At 40.6% G+C, this 17456-nt stretch overlaps 1 protein-coding gene across 5 annotated transcripts in view; it reads right to left on the reverse strand.

Annotated features, from left to right (window-relative positions):
• LOC100983469 (carboxyl-terminal PDZ ligand of neuronal nitric oxide synthase protein) overlaps positions 1 to 17456 on the reverse strand; it is a 312534-nt gene that overhangs the window by 67945 nt on the left and 227133 nt on the right. The gene's annotated exons all lie outside the window — the stretch shown is intronic.

Consider the following 17456-nt stretch of genomic DNA (forward strand, 5'->3'; position numbering starts at 1 on the left):
GGTCAGATTTGAGAAGGCAAAAGCCAGATGGAATTGTCTAAGAGGCAATTGGAAATAAGGGATGGAGGGGATACAGTGTGGGGGCAGAGGAGCATAGACTGGGATTTAGAGGGTGGTTGAAGCCATGGGAAATACGACATCCCCTGAGGAGCAAGAAGAAGAAGAAGAAAGGGGGCTCATTGAGAGAATCCCACTAACAGTACCCATTTTAAATGGAGGGCATAATAGGAGGAGTCTGAAAAAAAAAATACTGAGCAGAAAAAGACCAAGAGATCTGAGGAGGAACAAGAGAAAACAATCGTGGAAGCTGAGGGAGGAGAGACTCTCCAGAAGGATGGAAAGACCCACAGCATTAAGTGCTTCAAAGAGACTGAATAAGATGCAGACAGAAAGCGAGCTAGGGATTCTGCAACTAAGACATCCCTGGTGGCCTTAGCAAGAGCAGTCTCAGTAGAGTAGCTCAGGAAGCCCAATTAAAATGAGCTGAAAAGTGAATGGGAGTTTTGGAAATATAGATAGCAAATGCAGTTTCTCCAAAGAGTCTGGCAGTGAAAGGGCAAGGCAGGATGGTGGGTTTGAGGGTCATCTTTTCTTTTTAGGATAGCAAAACCTAAGCCTATTTATAGGCTAGAAAATAAGGGACAAAACAGAAATAGCCTCAAGATCTAGGGGAAATGTAGGGAAAATGATGGCTCAAGACATAGAGACAGCAGAAGGCAGAGTGCAAGAAGAGGAGCTCGCCTGGGGTCCGAGACAGCACCAACTATGAACCTGCCACTAAGGTGGGGGCCAGTCCTACCCCTGGCTTGTATCCCTCTCCCTTTCTTAGGCAGTATTTTGGTGGCCCTTCTGAAGTAGCTAAGCCTTTCCCTGCGAGAGAGCTAATGCCGTTTTGATGTGGAAGTAGGAGTGGGGCTGGTTAAGGCAAGAGGTCAGTTCAATGTTTAGTAAAGTGTCCTGATAAAAAGCAAGGGCTGTTGTAACTGCCCCAGACCTGCATTTCACCCATCTGTTACTGACTTCCCTTTCTCATAGGAAGGAACCAGAAACGTGACATGGATCAAAAGGACAGTACGTGAAATCAAAATCATTTTGCTGTTATTTTCTTAGAGAGGAGATTCATATGAATTCCTCCTGGCTCTCAGGACCTGAGGGATGGGGCTCATGTAGATATACGAGAGCTGGAAGGGTGGGGAGGCCTAGCCAATACTACATGCTCTCTTGGGATCTGTTTATGAGTCTTGCAGTCTCTCTTTTACATTTAGCTTGTCAAATTCCCCTTCATCAGCTGAAGTGTTTGACAGGCTAAATTGTTTCCTTGGGGTTTTGTCCTTCTCATGAGTGAACAAAGGTAATCAAGAGAAATTTAGGTTTAACTCTTTTACTAAGAAAATTCTTCTTACATACATATACACATACAAAAAACTTTGGTGTGTGTATGTGCACGTGTGTGTATACATGTGTATATACATATATCTCTCTATATATTTTTAACAGTGTTTGAGTCTGAGGACACACCACTGGCCCAGACCCTGGACGGCTGCTCCGACTCTGGAAGGAAATGCACCTGCACTACCTCATCTCCCCCAGCAATCAGGACCATCTCCAACAATTAATTATGTGCTGATGGGAGACACTGAGCAACGATGAGCTCATGTGTACATCTCATCTGTCAGGGGCTGCCATTCTGAGGTTCTTCTTGCTCACCTCCTCCAAAAAACCTTCTATTGGAGCAATTAATACAAACAAGATGAACACATTTACCCTTTATGATGGCTTCATTTCTCCCACCCACCCCCTTATCATTATGAATTATCAGTAAAAACTGCAACAAATGAGACAAGAGATGAGGTCAATGTCAGGCCTCTGAGCCCAAGCTAAGCCATCATATCCCCAGTGACCTGCACATGTACATCCAGATGGCCTAAAACAACTGAAGATCCACAAAATAAGTGAAAATAACCTTAACTGATGACATTCCACCATTGTGATTTGCTTCTGCCCACCCTAACTGATCAATGTACTTTGTAATCTCCCCCACCCTTAAGAAGGTTCTTTGTAATTCTCCCCACCCTTGAGAATGTACTTTGTGAGATCCACCCCCTGCCCCTAAAACATTGCTCTTAACTCCACTGCCTATCCCAAAACCTCTAAGAACTAATGATAATCCCACCACCCTTTGCTGACTCTCTTTTGGGACTCAGTCTGCCTGCACCCAGGTGAAATAAACAGCCATGTTGCTCACACAAAGCCTGTTTGGGGGTCTCTTCACATGGACACGTGAGACAGTCAAAGGCCAAGACAATCCACGAAAAAAGATAATCAGGCCCTAAAGCAAAGAGCTAACTGCACAGCAGTAGCTGGACAGGACTGGCATCCTCAGCCAACCAGAGGAAGGAGGGTGTGCATTTTCAAAGTCAGCTTTGCTTAGTGGTTAAACCCAAAACATCAAGAGGTGCTGGGCTCTCTTCCTGAGCAAAGCTGAACAAAGTCATTCGACTTCTTGTTTCTCAGTGTTCTCAACTGTGATGCTGTCTTTTTAGTATTATTTGTGTGCTGCTTGTTATCTTCTATTAGAATATATGTTCTGATGTTCTAATGTTAACATTTTTTGCCACTGTTCTCAAATACCTTCACATATGGGCTGTGTTCAGTGCTCAACACACTTTTTTTATATAGGTGGGTTGGTTCATTCATTTGTTCGTTCATTCATTCATCCACTCAGTCCCGAATAAAAGTCTACAGAATGAGTGTAATTAATTTCTGGGAATTGTGCAAAAGTTTAAGAAGTCAATTACATGGAATAAATACGTATTGAGCCCTATTGTGTGTGAGACAAGTGGTTAAGGAGCCCCAAAGATAGATAAGATATAGTTCCTACTAAAAACTATCATAGATAAACTACAATAAAAGGATAAACTTAAGGGCTGTATAGCACCTTAGGGTCCAAAGGACAAACCTTAATTAGATCCCCACTGTGGGGGTAGGAATGAAATCAGGAAAGCATTCCTGGTGGATGTGTTATTTACAATAAACGTTGAAAGATTAATAAGAATTTGACAGGCAGAAATGTTAAGCCAAATACAGAGGACTCCTCAGTTAATCATGGTTTGATCATGGTGACTGCCAGCAACTGGGAAAGGCTGTAACTCCTCAAAAGCCAGTTCTCAGGGCCTCCTGATAAAGGATGTGGAGACTTGCAGATAACCCAGCTTTTTCCACTCCATCTTTCCCAAATTCTGTGCTTAACCCTCTGGACCTTGCAGTCATCCTCACCTCTCCAGTTTGAGGTCTGCCACCAGAGAGGAAGCCAAGGCTCACAGTCTGATTGTGCTCTCAGAGGTGTGACGCCACCATCCTTCCTCCCAATTGTGCCAGGACACAAGATGGAAGCCACGGAAAGCTTACCCAGTCAGGCCAGAGGACAGGGCACTGTGGCAGTATCTAGACAGGTGTTTAGTGCAAAATGCTCATGCTGCGGAGTAAGCTACAACACGGTCCTACTACAAGCCCAGAGGTTATCTATTAATATTAAAGGTTTGTCAGGCAGGGGCTACAGCTCCAAATCAAGACCAATCTTTATTTACCTTTGGGGTTAGGGTTGGCCCTTTACTCTGGCCCTTTACTCTAGGCCTTCACATGGTCCTTACATGTCAGTGTAAAACCCAGGCCCTAGGCCAACATTCCCATCATCCATGTGATTCCAAGGACACTGAGGGTAACATAAAGGTCCCTCCTAAGAGAATCCTCTTCCCTTTAATAATCTGAAACTCACCAACATGAGATTGGTTTGTTTTGAATGACTCCTCTAACAAAATGCAAATATCTCTTGGGAAGGTAAATAAAATTTATTAAGCATTCAAACATTAAATCATTAATAAAGTTAGATTGGTTTGTTTTTTTCTCCTCCTACTCTTACTTGAGCAGTAGAAGAGCCAATGCTAAACCTTCCCAGCTTTAGATGCAAATATTCAAAGATGATGTTCAACACTTATTGGCAAAATAGGAGTCTTACCTTGGAATTCATAAACATGCAGGACTCTGGGGTACATGAATTCTCCTAAAATTCAAAACTTTGCAAGAATGATTTTTTTCCTATGGAGAAAATACAGTTTTCAGCAGATTCTCAGAGGTATTTGTATCCCAGAAAAGGTCAAGACCATCTGATGGACTCCCAGGCCAGTGCCAATTTGGTAACAAGGAGAGAAGACAAGGAAAGAAGTGTTTGTTTTATTTTGCACACACTTTCCCTTCTGAGATTCTTCAATGTTTTGCACAAATTCTAAATTGATTCCCTTTACACATTTAAGAAGAATAAAATGAAGCACAGAGTAAGGAAATTTGACACCAGCCAATCATTTTGTAGTAGAACTGTGACCAGCCTGTTTCCCTGCTCCCCTGTTACTTTCTCCATAGGGTAATTCCCTCCCTGGTAAACCGTATTTAATTTTGTGAAGTTTTCTAAAGGTGGCCTAATTTAATTTTCCATCATTAGTGTAAACGATGCCCTCTAGGGCCAGGCCCAGAGAGGCGGATCCAGAAGTTTAATTTTGATTGCTTTGGTAGCTATTTTCAGTTTCCTGCTGTGCAGGTCTGTGGGCTCTCTCACGAGCTCCCTGCCCTGGGGGCTGTGATAACCCTTCCCAGTTTTAGACACAAAAGGGTTATGCAAGGGTAGAAGACAAGGCCACCAAAAGGATGAATCAGCTTAGTAGCCTTTTTGAGATGAACATTTTAGTGCAGCAAACAAGCAAATCAAGGCTGCCCCAGCTTTGTCATGAAGTATGTATTTATTGAGCACCTACTATACACTAAGAATCCTTCTAGGCACTTGGGATGCAACAGTAAAACATGCATGGTCCCCACCCTCATGGAGTTCATGCTAAGAGTTACCATGACACAAATTTCCATGTTTCAGGATGACTGAATTTAAAATCAAGTGGGAGGCCAGCAGAGGCAGAAAGCCCTCAGAAAGGACAAAGGTAAAAGCACTGAAGCTTCAACCTGAGATCACTGGGGCCTCCTTTCCCTCCCTCATTTACTCTATATTCAGACACCACTAGTCTGAATGGTCCATGCTTAAAACAGCCCACAGGTTGACTGCTTTCTATGCATTTCTACTGCTGTCACCCAGTTTGGCCAGACCCAGATACTCTCCCCATTACACTCAGATCCCCAAGCAATCTCTCTTCAGTCCATCTCACTGACAGGAGTTTCTTTCCATTTGGGATAAGTTGCATTCCAAGCCAGACTGGTTTTCCTAAAATATCACTTTCACTTTGGAACTCTCAGAGCCAAAGCCATCATGGGAAGACTGCAAGTATGGATGTGGGAGGCAGCTCTTGATATATTACTGAGAGAAAAACAGGATAATTTAGAACTAAATGTAGAATATTAGAGTTTGAAAGAATATCCGAGTGTCAATATATTTGCATATGGAGCAGTACTAGGAGGAATAGGTGTTGAAGAAAGAAAACGGACACTTTCCTTTATAAAACTCTTCACTACTTTATTTTTAGTAACAGTTATGTATTATTTGGTCATTTTAAAACTTATGCCTCACCTTCCCCTGAATATTTATCTAAAAACTATCATGTAAAGTTTAATAGAAGTCACAGTGAGATCCTTGAGGGCATGGGAGACACCCTGTTTGTCTTTGCATTCCAAGCACTTTCTACATAGAGGCATGAAATGACTTTTGAAAAGAAAGGGTGAATAGGAGTGGTGAGAGAGGGCATCCCTGTCTTGTGCCAGTTTTCAAAGGGAATGCTTCCAGTTTTTGCCCATTCAGTATGATATTGGCTGTGGGTTTGTCATAGATAGCTCTCATTATTTTGAAATACGTCCCATCAATACCTAATTTATTGAGACTTTTTAGCATGAAGGGTTGTTGAATTTTGTCAAAGGCTTTTTCTGCATCTATTGAAATAATCATGTGGTTTTTGTCTTTGGCTCTGTTTATATGCTGGATTACATTTATTGATTTGCATATATTGAACCAGCCTTGCATCCCAGGGATGAAGCCCACTTGATCATGGTGGATAAGCTTTTTGACGTGCTGCTGGATTTGTTTTGCCAGTATTTTATCTTAAACGTTAGACCTAAAACCATAAAAACCCTAGAAGAAAATCTAGGCATTACCATTCAGGACATAGGCATGGGCAAGGACTTCATGTCTAAAACACCAAAAGCAATGGCAACAAAAGACAAAATTGACAAATGGGATCTAATTAAACTAAAGAGCTTCTGCACAGCAAAAGAAACTACCATCAGAGTGAACAGGCAACCTACAAAATGGGAGAAAATTTTCGCAACCTACTCATCTGACAAAGGGCTAATATCCGGAATCTACAATGAACTCAAACAAATTTACAAGAAAAAAACAAATAACCCCATCAAAAAGTGGGCGAAGGACATGAACAGACACTTCTCAAAAGAAGACATTTATGCAGCCAAAAAACACATGAAAAAATGCTCATCATCACTGGCCATCAGAGAAATGCAAATCAAACCCACAATGATATACCATCTCACACCAGTTAGAATGGCAATCATTAAAAAGTCAGGAAACAACAGGTGCTGGAGAGGATGTGGAGAAATAGGAACACTTTTACACTGTTGGTGGGACTGTAAACTAGTTCAACCATTGTGGAAATCAGTGTGGTGATTCCTCAGGGATCTAGAACTGGAAATACCATTTGACCCAGCCATCCCATTACTGGGTATATACCCAAAGGACTATAAATCATGCTGCTATAAAGACACATGCACACGCATGTTTATTGCGGCATTATTCACAATAGCAAAGACTTGGAACCAACCCAAATGTCCAACAATGATAGACTGGATTAAGAAAATGTGGCACATATACACCATGGAATACTATGCAGCCATAAAAAATGATGAGTTCATGTCCTTTGTAGGGACATGGATGAAACTGGAAATCATCATTCTCAGTAAACTATCGCAAGAACAAAAAACCAAACACCACATATTCTCACTCATAGGTGGGAATTGAACAATGAGATCACATGGACACAGGAAGGGGAATATTACACTCTGGTGACTGTTGTGGGGTGGGGGGAGGGGGGAGGGATAGCATCGGGAGATATACCTAATGCTAGATGACGAGTTAGTGGGTGCAGCGCACCAGCATGGCACATGTATACATATGTAACTAACCTGCACAATGTGCACATGTACCCTAAAACTTAAAGTATAATAATTAAAAAAAAAAGAAAACAAAGGGTGAAAGAAAGAAGGAGAGAGAAAAAGAAAGGTCTTGGACACATGTGCTAATATGTACATATAACTTGGAGCCACCATGCCTCCAATGATTCATAAGTCATTAATCCCTTGCTGGAGACTCATGATCCATTGTAGGTATTAACTGAGACTCACTAAGCACAAGGGACTTTTTGCACCCTATAAGGAGGGATAAACACTACAACCCAGAACTTTCCCTTCAGGAAAAATAAAGAATACATATAACTATGTAGGGTTGAAAACAAACAAAAAAGAAGGAGGCAAAAAACAGAAATAGGAGAAATGAGAAGTGGTAGATGATACTGCAGGGCAACACAGAAGAACAGAGGAATGTGCTGGTGTGTTTGGAGGTGTGGGGAAAGCATGGGTAAATGTGGAGGGAGCCATTTCTGTGAAGTAAGTGGTGGAAAGCAAGGCCAGGCCATGAGGACCTGCAGGATGGTGGCCCTGACAAAGACATACCCAGGGCTTTGGAAGAAAGGGAGGGTTAACAGAAGATGGGCTCTTGGGTGGTGTTAGCAGGGTTAAAAAAAGGATAGGAGAGAGCTGAACATATTTGTAGGGAGAAAGAGGGTATCCAGGAAGACAGAGAGACAGAGCATAGTTCACAGCTCAAAGTGCTGAAGAAACAAGCGAAGATGGGTCCAGAAGAGAGAGAGAGAGAGAGTCAGCGAACAGAGAGACAGTTGGCAGTGACACTAAGATATTCTAAGGGAGGAGAGGACAGCTGAGGAATCTCAGAGAGGTGTGGGGGTCACCTATGGAAAGTGAGGGTATACAGGGTTGACAGGTAGAAGGTAAGAAGGGCATTATGATGGGTATTATCATCTACCAGGATGAATAAGGGATTGCTAAGTAGCCCTGGGAACTAACAGAAGCTAGGCAGCATGAATGGTATTTCCTTCCCCTTCTTAGTTCATAAGATTCTCCATGCGTAAAATTGGGTAATTCCTACTCATGCATATGTATGAAAAGGAACTATCAATGAAAGGTTTTGAAGCTGGAGGAAATAAAAACATCAACTCTACATGAAACATGACTCATGACTAGAGTGATGGACACTCATATCCGCCAGATGGGCTGGCCCAGAAATGATATGAGAAGTTAAAAAGAGATCTATAGGCTGTGCTGCCTCCACATCCCTGATGATCAGTTTCCTCAGTTTAGCAAAGGCTGCTCAAAAACCTTAGGCAATGCGAGGCTGAAGGAAGAGAAAACACTCAACCTTACAGAAACAGTACAGAAGGTGCAGATGTCACCCCATCACTTATAAACCACACAGAGAGCAAAAGAGACATGTATATATCATAAGCAAAGAACGGGGTATACCTCCTTCCCTGATTTTTTTTATGACCCTTTGTGCCTTTGACCCCTTCCAGAGTCTAACGGGAATGGAGAAAAGGGAATGCATTCCAGGATTTGAGTTGGAGCGTGGGGCATGTGAAGATGTGGAAGAAGGGAAGATATAGAGTCATCTCTGTCTGGGAGGTCTCTGATTTTGGAGGGACAGCATGGACTTTGGAGAGGTATCTTAAAGATATCCTTAAATCCTGAGAGTGCTTTTTGGCTCCACAAAACAATACAGTGACTAAATATTATAGCATTTCCCTTATCTCATAATTATGATTCCACTTACATATCCCAGGTCAGGATCGTATATAAGCACATTTTGAAAAAATAATAATGCTTAAAATTACACATACTTTAAAAACCTTCCATCTTTATCCCCATAGGACCGTTTCATCTTCCCTTTATAAAGGCATTACTAGCTCCTCTTTTTAAATACATATTTATTTGATCTCACTATTAAGTTGTAATTCATCATAACATGGCTCTCCTTTCTTTCACTACCAAGTAACTAAACGGCTGTCCCCAACTCCCTACTGAAACTGCTCTGCAGAAGTCACCACCTCTTCCATCTGATAAATGCAAGTCTTTCTTCTGTCTGTACTCTGAACTACTCATTCTCCTGTAAGGATGGATGCCCTTTTTGTTTATTTCCAAGTCTTTACAAAAGCTGCCCAGGATTTCTTCTACCTTACTTCCATAATAAAAAGGTATTTAAGGAGTACTTTCTAAGCTTCAGCACTTGATAAGCACTTAACTTAGCATATTCTTAAAGATAATTCACTGTCTTCTGTCTTACATTTTTTGCCATCAAAAAATTATTTCTTTGTAGGCAATATATTTTTCCCCTTCAGCTGGTTTTAAAATCTTTGTCTTTAACATTCTGTCATTTCATTACTGAGTCTAGAGTTTAAGAACTGATTTCTTGTTTACCTTGCTTGTAGTTTGATATGGTTCCTGAATCTCAGCATACTCATCTTGATCATTTAAACTCTTGATTGTTAACTAAGTGAAACATACTACATGGGTATCCTGATTTCCCAAGAAATCCCAAATATCACAGAATAGCTCTATAAAATCCCCATTTACCTTAAAATGTAGTTTGCCCTGTATTTTTATACATAATTTTTATAACAAAAACAGAGTATGCAAGCTTATGAATGAGGCACCTTTAAAGGTGGATAGCACTGAGCACAGAGGTAAAACAAAATGGGCAAAAGTGTGAGTGCCAGACAGCTCTCTAACCGTGCAGCAGCTGTGTGACCATGGGGAGGTTGCCCGATATCACTGAAGCTTAATTTCTGTCTTAAGAATGAGAATGATAGATTCTACCATTCTACCACTCAGGGTTGCTGGGATTAAGTGAAGTAACGCATGTCAAGTTCTATCTGACCATATTCCTTGAGGGTAGGACTGTGTCCTAGTAACCACCTGTACCAATTTATTGCTACTCAGCTCCAAATTTACCTTTCAATACAAGCTCTGTGGTAATGGACGGAATTCCTTTAAGCACATCTCCTGTACAGCAGCATGATGGTAAGATTCCTCTGCAGAATGGAGGGGCAACACTGCAGAATGAAAGGGCTTCCCTTGGTCCGACTGCTACACAGCCCATCAGTGGTGTGGATATGAGGATGTCCAGTGGTATGCATGCCCAGAACACACATCCCTCAGTGACCTCAGCACCAGCTCCGCCTGGTTATCACCTCCCTACAGCCCTCCTAAAGCAGACACTAGGTGTTGTGGGCCTCCCATCCACAGCGATGCTCTAACTCCCTCTGCTAGCCTTCCCCCTGCCCCCCAGGTTTGTTTTTCACAGCTCTCCTGATGTAGACATCGCATACTCTATGTCTCTTACCCACAGCCATACCCCAACTCCACCTGTGTGCCCACTCACCAGCTGCAGATCACCTGATCCAAGCCCTGGAGGATGGCTTTCTGTTTTCCCTGCACCTGGGACCAGCTCTGACATAGGCAATCTGGTGAATTTCTCTGTCACCAGTAGCTGTAATCATATCTTCTACATTAATGTCTAAAGGGCATCTTGGGAATGGGTCTACCTTCCAAATCTGTGCTGCCTTGAGTACTCTCCTCTTTACACTTTGTAGGTACTCTTTTATTATAGTTTAAAAGTTCTTTATAATAAATTTCTTCTGTTTAAATCACTGCCTGGTTTCTGTCTCCTGATTGGACCCAGGCTGACATACCACTATTTCCCCTAGTGCCTAGCACAATGAACAACAAAACACATTACCTCTCCATGCGACCCTTCTTCCCTTCTCTAGTTAGCCCTGAATAATTTATCTTTGACTTGCTCAAAATCAAAACAGATCAATGTAGAAAGCCAAAGTTGGAATAGACTTCCAGTTCTTTTTTTTTTTTTCTTTTTTGAGACAGAGTCTTGCTCTGTCACCCAGGCTGGAGTGCAGTGGTGCAATCTCAGCTCACTGCAAGCTCTGCCTCCCAGGTTCACGCCACTCTCCTGCCTCAGCCTCCCAAGTAGCTGGGACTACAGGCGCCCACCACCATGCCCGGCTATTACAGTGTATTTCTGTATTTTTAGTAGAGGCTGGGTTTCACCCTGTTAGCCAGGAGGGTCTCGATCTCCTGACCTCGTGATCCGCCTGCCTCAGCCTCCCAAAGTGCTGGGATTACAGGCATGAGCCACCGTGTCTGGCCTAGACTTCTAATTCTTAATCATGTCACTATTTGGATGTTAACTGATGCCATTTCTGGAGACTGGCTGGAACTCCTAATGGAGACTCTACCTAATTTGATCATTTAAACTCATAACTGAAGAATTACTTCCATTCTGGCTCCTGAAGACTTCAGGTCAGATTAATTTACTCCCCCTAGTTTTAAAAAGGAGTTTTGTTTGTTAGTCTATTCACTCATTTCAAGGAACATAAACAGCCTAGGGACTAATTTAGTCAAACATGTTAATTCCATCAGTGTCCACCAATAAGACTAGGACAGGGGATGCTAAGGCAGGAAAACTGAAACTCAAAAGCACAGTGACTTCCATAACAGAACAACTACTCCAATACTATTTAGTTTATTTTTTTCTAGGAAGCATGCCCTTGAAGCCAGAAAGAGTAGAATAAGCAGATTAAGAAAGAAAAGGAAATCCAAAATGAATAAAAGAGAAAAAAAACAAAGTCTCTATTTTCCAGGCCTACCACTGTTCTATTCAACAGCCTTATCGGTGACTTGGATGAAACTTTTTTTTTTTTTTTTTTTTTGAGACAAAAGTCTCACTCTGTTGCCCAGGCTGGAGTGCAGCCTCTGCCTCTCAGGTTCTCACTCTGCTGCCCAGGCTTGGCTCACTGCAGCCTCTGCCTCCCAGGTTCAAGCAATTCTCCTGCCTCAGCCTCCTGAGTAGCTGGAATTACAGGCACCCACCACCATGCTCAGCTAATTTTTGTATAATTAGTAGAGATGGAGTTTCACCACTTTGACCAGGATGGTCTTGAACTCCTGACCTCAAGTGATTCGCCCAACTTAGCTGCCCAAAGTGCTGAGATTATAGGTGTGAGCCACCAAGCCGACTGATGAAACTATTCTTATTAAAGCTGCACTTAACAAAAAACTCGGAGGGAGAGTTAGCCTATTACTAGAACCTGATGTGGTGGTTTTATACTGGGTCAACTCACCTAGGCTAGAACTATGTGTCTGAGCATTCCCTCTCCTATTTTACGGTTGCCCACAAGAATAATTTGTGGGAGATTTGGGAAGTGGGAGTGAAGCAGCAGCTATTATGTGCTGGAGGTCATAATAGCTCCAGCTATTCTGGGAAAGAATGGATGTCAAGGTGCCAGGGAGTTGTTTTGTTTAAGTTTGTCCTCACTTTTCTCTGTACCTAGCTTGGCATCAAGCTCTCCTTCATGACTATTAGCCCTGCTGAACAACAGTCAGCTCAGGCCCAGCATCAGAAACTTCACTGCAAACTCAAAGGTGGTTGCCATGAAGAGCCAACAGCCTTCCGGAGACTTCTGCACCTGTCCCCTTTGCAGTTCTAATCTAGCACATGGATGTGGCTGGCTTCCTGCACATTCTGACTCATAACCCACACCAGGGTTGGTTAATAATTGTTCTCTGAGCCTTTCTAGACTTTTTACTTCCCAGCTCCTACTGAAATTGTACAGGTCCAAATCCTATAGCAAATTCCTTATTACAGGACACTCACAGTCATCCTGCTTCCCTGATTGAAATCCTGATTCACAAGGATTCAAAAACTGAAGAATAGCCTCAAATCAATTACATTTAATTGAACATTAATATATGTAAAGTTTTATATTTAGGCTAAAAAACAAAGAAACCTATAGAAATAAAGAATGAGTAAAACCTGAATTAAAAACAATTACTGTTATTATCCCGAGGAGTCTGAACTCCAACTCCACTATGACCTAGGACCAAACACAGTTTGCTAAGCAAATAAATTACACTGGATCTAATTCATACAAAATGAATGTATAACTTCATATTGTGGGGGTAAAAATATGTCTTCCACATTTTACACTGATAAGACAGAATATCTGGGATATTCTATTAAACGCTAATATTTTAAAGAGGAAATACTGTTTTCTGAAATTAAGAAGTCTAGAAAAATACCATAAGAATGGCTTCAGGAACTTGGGTCAACTTAAAAGAGAAACAAGATCTATATATTTGTGGCTCCAGAGAGAAGAGCTAGGATAAATGGAAAACAATTATACATTAAAAAAATTTACTTTCGTTTAATGAAGAACACTGTAATAGCGAATCACTTCCTGTGATAAAGAGCTATACTGTAATAAAGGATAAACTGAAAAAAAAAAAAAAGGAGGAATTGGTTTAGATGTCCACCATAGTGTTGTTAACCTCTTAAGATTCCATGATGTTAGAGGTGACCGGGGCTAAAAAAAGGGGGTGATGGCAAGTTACTGCTTAACGGGCACAGAGTTTCTGTTTGGAGTGATAAAAAAGTTTTGGAAACAGTGGTGATGGGTGCACAGGACTATCAATGTAATTAATGCCACTGATTTGTATGCTTAAAAAATGGTTAAAATGGCAAAATTTATGTTATATATATTTATTTCACCACAATTAAAAAATATATGATTCTGTTATTCTATGTGAATAATGCAAAGGATTTAAATAAAAAATTTGACTTAATAAAAAATTAAAAATTCATTCGTCTAAAATGAACACTTCAGTAAGCCAGTGTTTCATAAAGCCACAAACAATTGTATGTATTCTTCAGCAGAGCTAGTGAATCAAACCAGAGTGGTCCCTTCAGGGCAGAAAAATAACTGTACCCATGAAAAGCTCATTTGTAAATGTTACCATATTATCATAATAAATATCCTTGTTCATGATAAAATGGACCATATATATTTTAGAAAAATGTCCTCATACACACACACACACACACACAGATATAAAAATTCACATGTACACAGACCAAAACATCACAATTTAATACATGAAAAAAAGTACCCAGGACACCGAAAACACAGGGACTAAAGTTTATTTCTTTGTTTTTAAACACAAGTTGCTAAATTTTGATAGACTAGAAAGACATCCACAAGACTATCAACAATCAGAGAGCCTACTGTGTGAGTTTTGAGGCCAAAGAAAAATTCATTTAACATTTAAAATGTATTTGGCATTCCCCATTCCCTCTAATATTTCTTCCTAAAAGTGAATGGATGGAAAAAGACATACGATACTAATACTAATTGAATAAAAAAACTTTTTTAAAAAAGAAAGAAGACTATTACTACCTGATTTCAAGAATTATTAAACTATGGTAATCAAGACAGTGTGGTACTAGTGTCAAGACAGACAATTAGACAAATAGGACAGAATAAAGAGTCCAGAAATAAACCTCACAGATACGGATAACTGATGTTTAGCAAAGGCACTATAGTGGAGAAAGAACAGTCTTTTCAACAAATAGGGCTAGAACAACTGGACATCCATTTGCAGAGAGGGAGGGAGAGAGGAACAGAGAGAAGGAAGAAGAGAAGGAAGAGGAGGAGGAGGAGGAGAACTTTAATCTATTCCTCATACCACATAAAAAATTGAATCAACTTGGATTATACACATAAACTTAAAACCTAAATTTAAACTTCATGCTTTAGAAGAAAACAGAAAAATCTTTGTGACCTTGAGGTAGGTACAGATTTCTTAGCTATGACACCAAAAGCACAATCAATAAAATTTTAAAAATTGACAAATTGGACTCCATCAGAATTTAAAACTTTTGCTCTTTAAAAGACACTATTTAAAAAAAAAAAAAAAAGACAAGCCAGACTTGGAGAAAATGTTTGTAAACCATGTATTTGATAAAAAGTCTTACATCCATAATTTATAAAGAACTCTCAAGATTATGAAAACAAAATGGGCTAAAGATTTGAACAGATGCTTAAAAATATATATACAAATGGCATGTAAGATCAAGAGAAGGCTGAGTGCAGTGGCTCACGTCTATAATCCCAGCACTATGGGAGGCTGAGATGGAAGGTTCGCTTGAGCTCAGCAGTTCAAGACCAGCCTGGGCAACATAGTGAGGCCCTGTCTCTACAAAAAATTTAAAAATTAGCTGGGTGTGATGGTGCACATCTGTAGTCCCAGCTACCCAGAAGGCTGAGGGGAGGGAATTGCTTGAGCCCAGAAGGTTGAGGCTGCAGTGAGCCATGATTACACCACTGGTACTCCAGCCTGGGTGACAGAGTAAGACCCTGTCTCAAAACAAACAAAAAGATGATATTTAATATTAGTCATTATGAAAATGCAAATTAAAATCACAATGAGATATTAATAAACACATATTTGAAGAGTTAAAATTAAAATGACTGACAATACTGGATGTTGGCAGATATGGAGGAATTGGGACTCTTGTACACCACTGGTGGTATCCCTTTAGAAAGTAATCTGGCAATTTCTTTAAAAGTTAAATGTATACCTATCATATGAGTCAGCCATTCTGTTCCTGGGTATTTACCCAAGAAAAATAAAAGCATATGTCCACGCAAAGACTTGAACATAATGAACATATGAATGTTCATTACACAAACATTCATAGATCCTTTAATAGTAATAGCCCAAAACCGGAAACCACCAAAATGTCCATGAACACATGAATGGTTACGCAAGCTGTGATATACCTATAAAACAGATCATTGATCTGTAATAAAAAGGGATGAACTGCTGATACATGCAATGACAAGGAATGAATCTCAAAATAAATTATGCCGAGTGAAAGAAGCCAGCTCCTCCCAAAAAAGAGGATATACTGTTGATTCTATTTACACAAAATTTAGAAAATGCAAACACATCAATAACAGAAAGGAGATCGTGGTCGCTTGGGGATGTGGGGATTGAGATTGGGGATGAAGTGGGAGAGAAATGAGGAGGGAAGGGTTACAAAAAGCACAAGGAAACTTTTGGGGTGATAGATATGTTCACCATCTTGACTGAGATTTATTCACCAAGTTATTCAACTTTAAATATGTTTGATTTTTGCATGCCAATTATACCTCAATGAAGCTGTTAAAAATAAGCAAAGTCAGCAGCTTACTTGGGACATGTGAAAACTTTGGGGAAAGTCCTTTCTTTCAACCAGCAAAAGGCAGAACTCACTCATGATCAGCATCCATAAGGAAGTCACTTTTTTCCATATATGGTGCCAGCATTAAGAAAATAAAGCCAAGAAACTCTTCCTTTTACAAAATGCATATCATAGGTGCCTGCCCATTCACATTCTTCAAGCCAGCTTCTGATGCAATCTGTTTCTTAAAGCCTTTCCTCATCACTCAAGTAGAAGGTAATTGTTCCCTTCGGTGAATCACCATAACACTTATGTTAATTTTCAGATATTAATTCAATGCATTTATCCATCCACCCATTGCACATTTATTAAGTGCTTCATTTGGGCCAGACACAGGTTTAGTGCTAGATATACAAAAGTGAGTAGAAGGGCATAGATTTTTCCCTCAAGAGCCTAACAGGCTAGTGGCAAAAAATTGACATTTGTTTTTTAAAAAAGTAACAGAAACACTATAACAAGTATTTCAAAAAAACATTAAACAGTACTACAGGAACACAGAGGCAGAAATTCATTTTGTCAGACATACTATCTTATACCTCAGTAACTTGTCCATTTCCCACTAGTCTAAAACTCCCTGAGAACAAGGGACTGCAACTCATTTAGTTTAGTAATCTATGAAATTACCTAGCACAGTACCTGGCATGAGTATTTCACACCTGCACATTGTTTGGATGAATGGACATTCCATTTCACAAGCATCTGCTCTTTAAAAGGCAGGGCCACCATGCTGCCAACTTCACACGTTGAGTTCCAACCCTTATCCACTTTGTCAACAAAAGCATGGCAATAATTTGAGAGCGGACAAAATCAAAACCTAAATCTACGTCCCCAAATTCCTAAAGGAATGGCCATTCTCCCAATGAGGAAAACAGGAAGGAGGTGGGGCTTAGTCTGCCGAGATCCAGGACACAAGAATGACACCCATGACTCGAGCTCCTGTCATGGTTCCTGGGAGAGCCTGGCTTTCTATATGTTCTTGCTATCTGATATATTCTTCTGCCCAGGACAATACACATGGCTGGCAGCCATCTAATCTCTAGAGGAATCATACCAGTCTCCTTGTAAAAGCAATTTCTGGGTGTGTGTTGGTTCGGTCTGCTATAATAAAATACCAGAAACTGGCTGGCTTATAAATAATAGTTTATTTTTCACAGTCCTGGAGTCTGGGAAGTTTAAGATTAAGGTGCTGGCAGATTCGGCATCTAGTGAGGGCCCACCTTCTAGCTGTGTCTTCCCATAGGGGAAGGAC

The sequence above is a fragment of the Pan paniscus genome, chromosome 1, assembly GCF_029289425.2.
Source record: "Pan paniscus chromosome 1, NHGRI_mPanPan1-v2.0_pri, whole genome shotgun sequence".
NCBI lineage: Eukaryota > Metazoa > Chordata > Mammalia > Primates > Hominidae > Pan > Pan paniscus.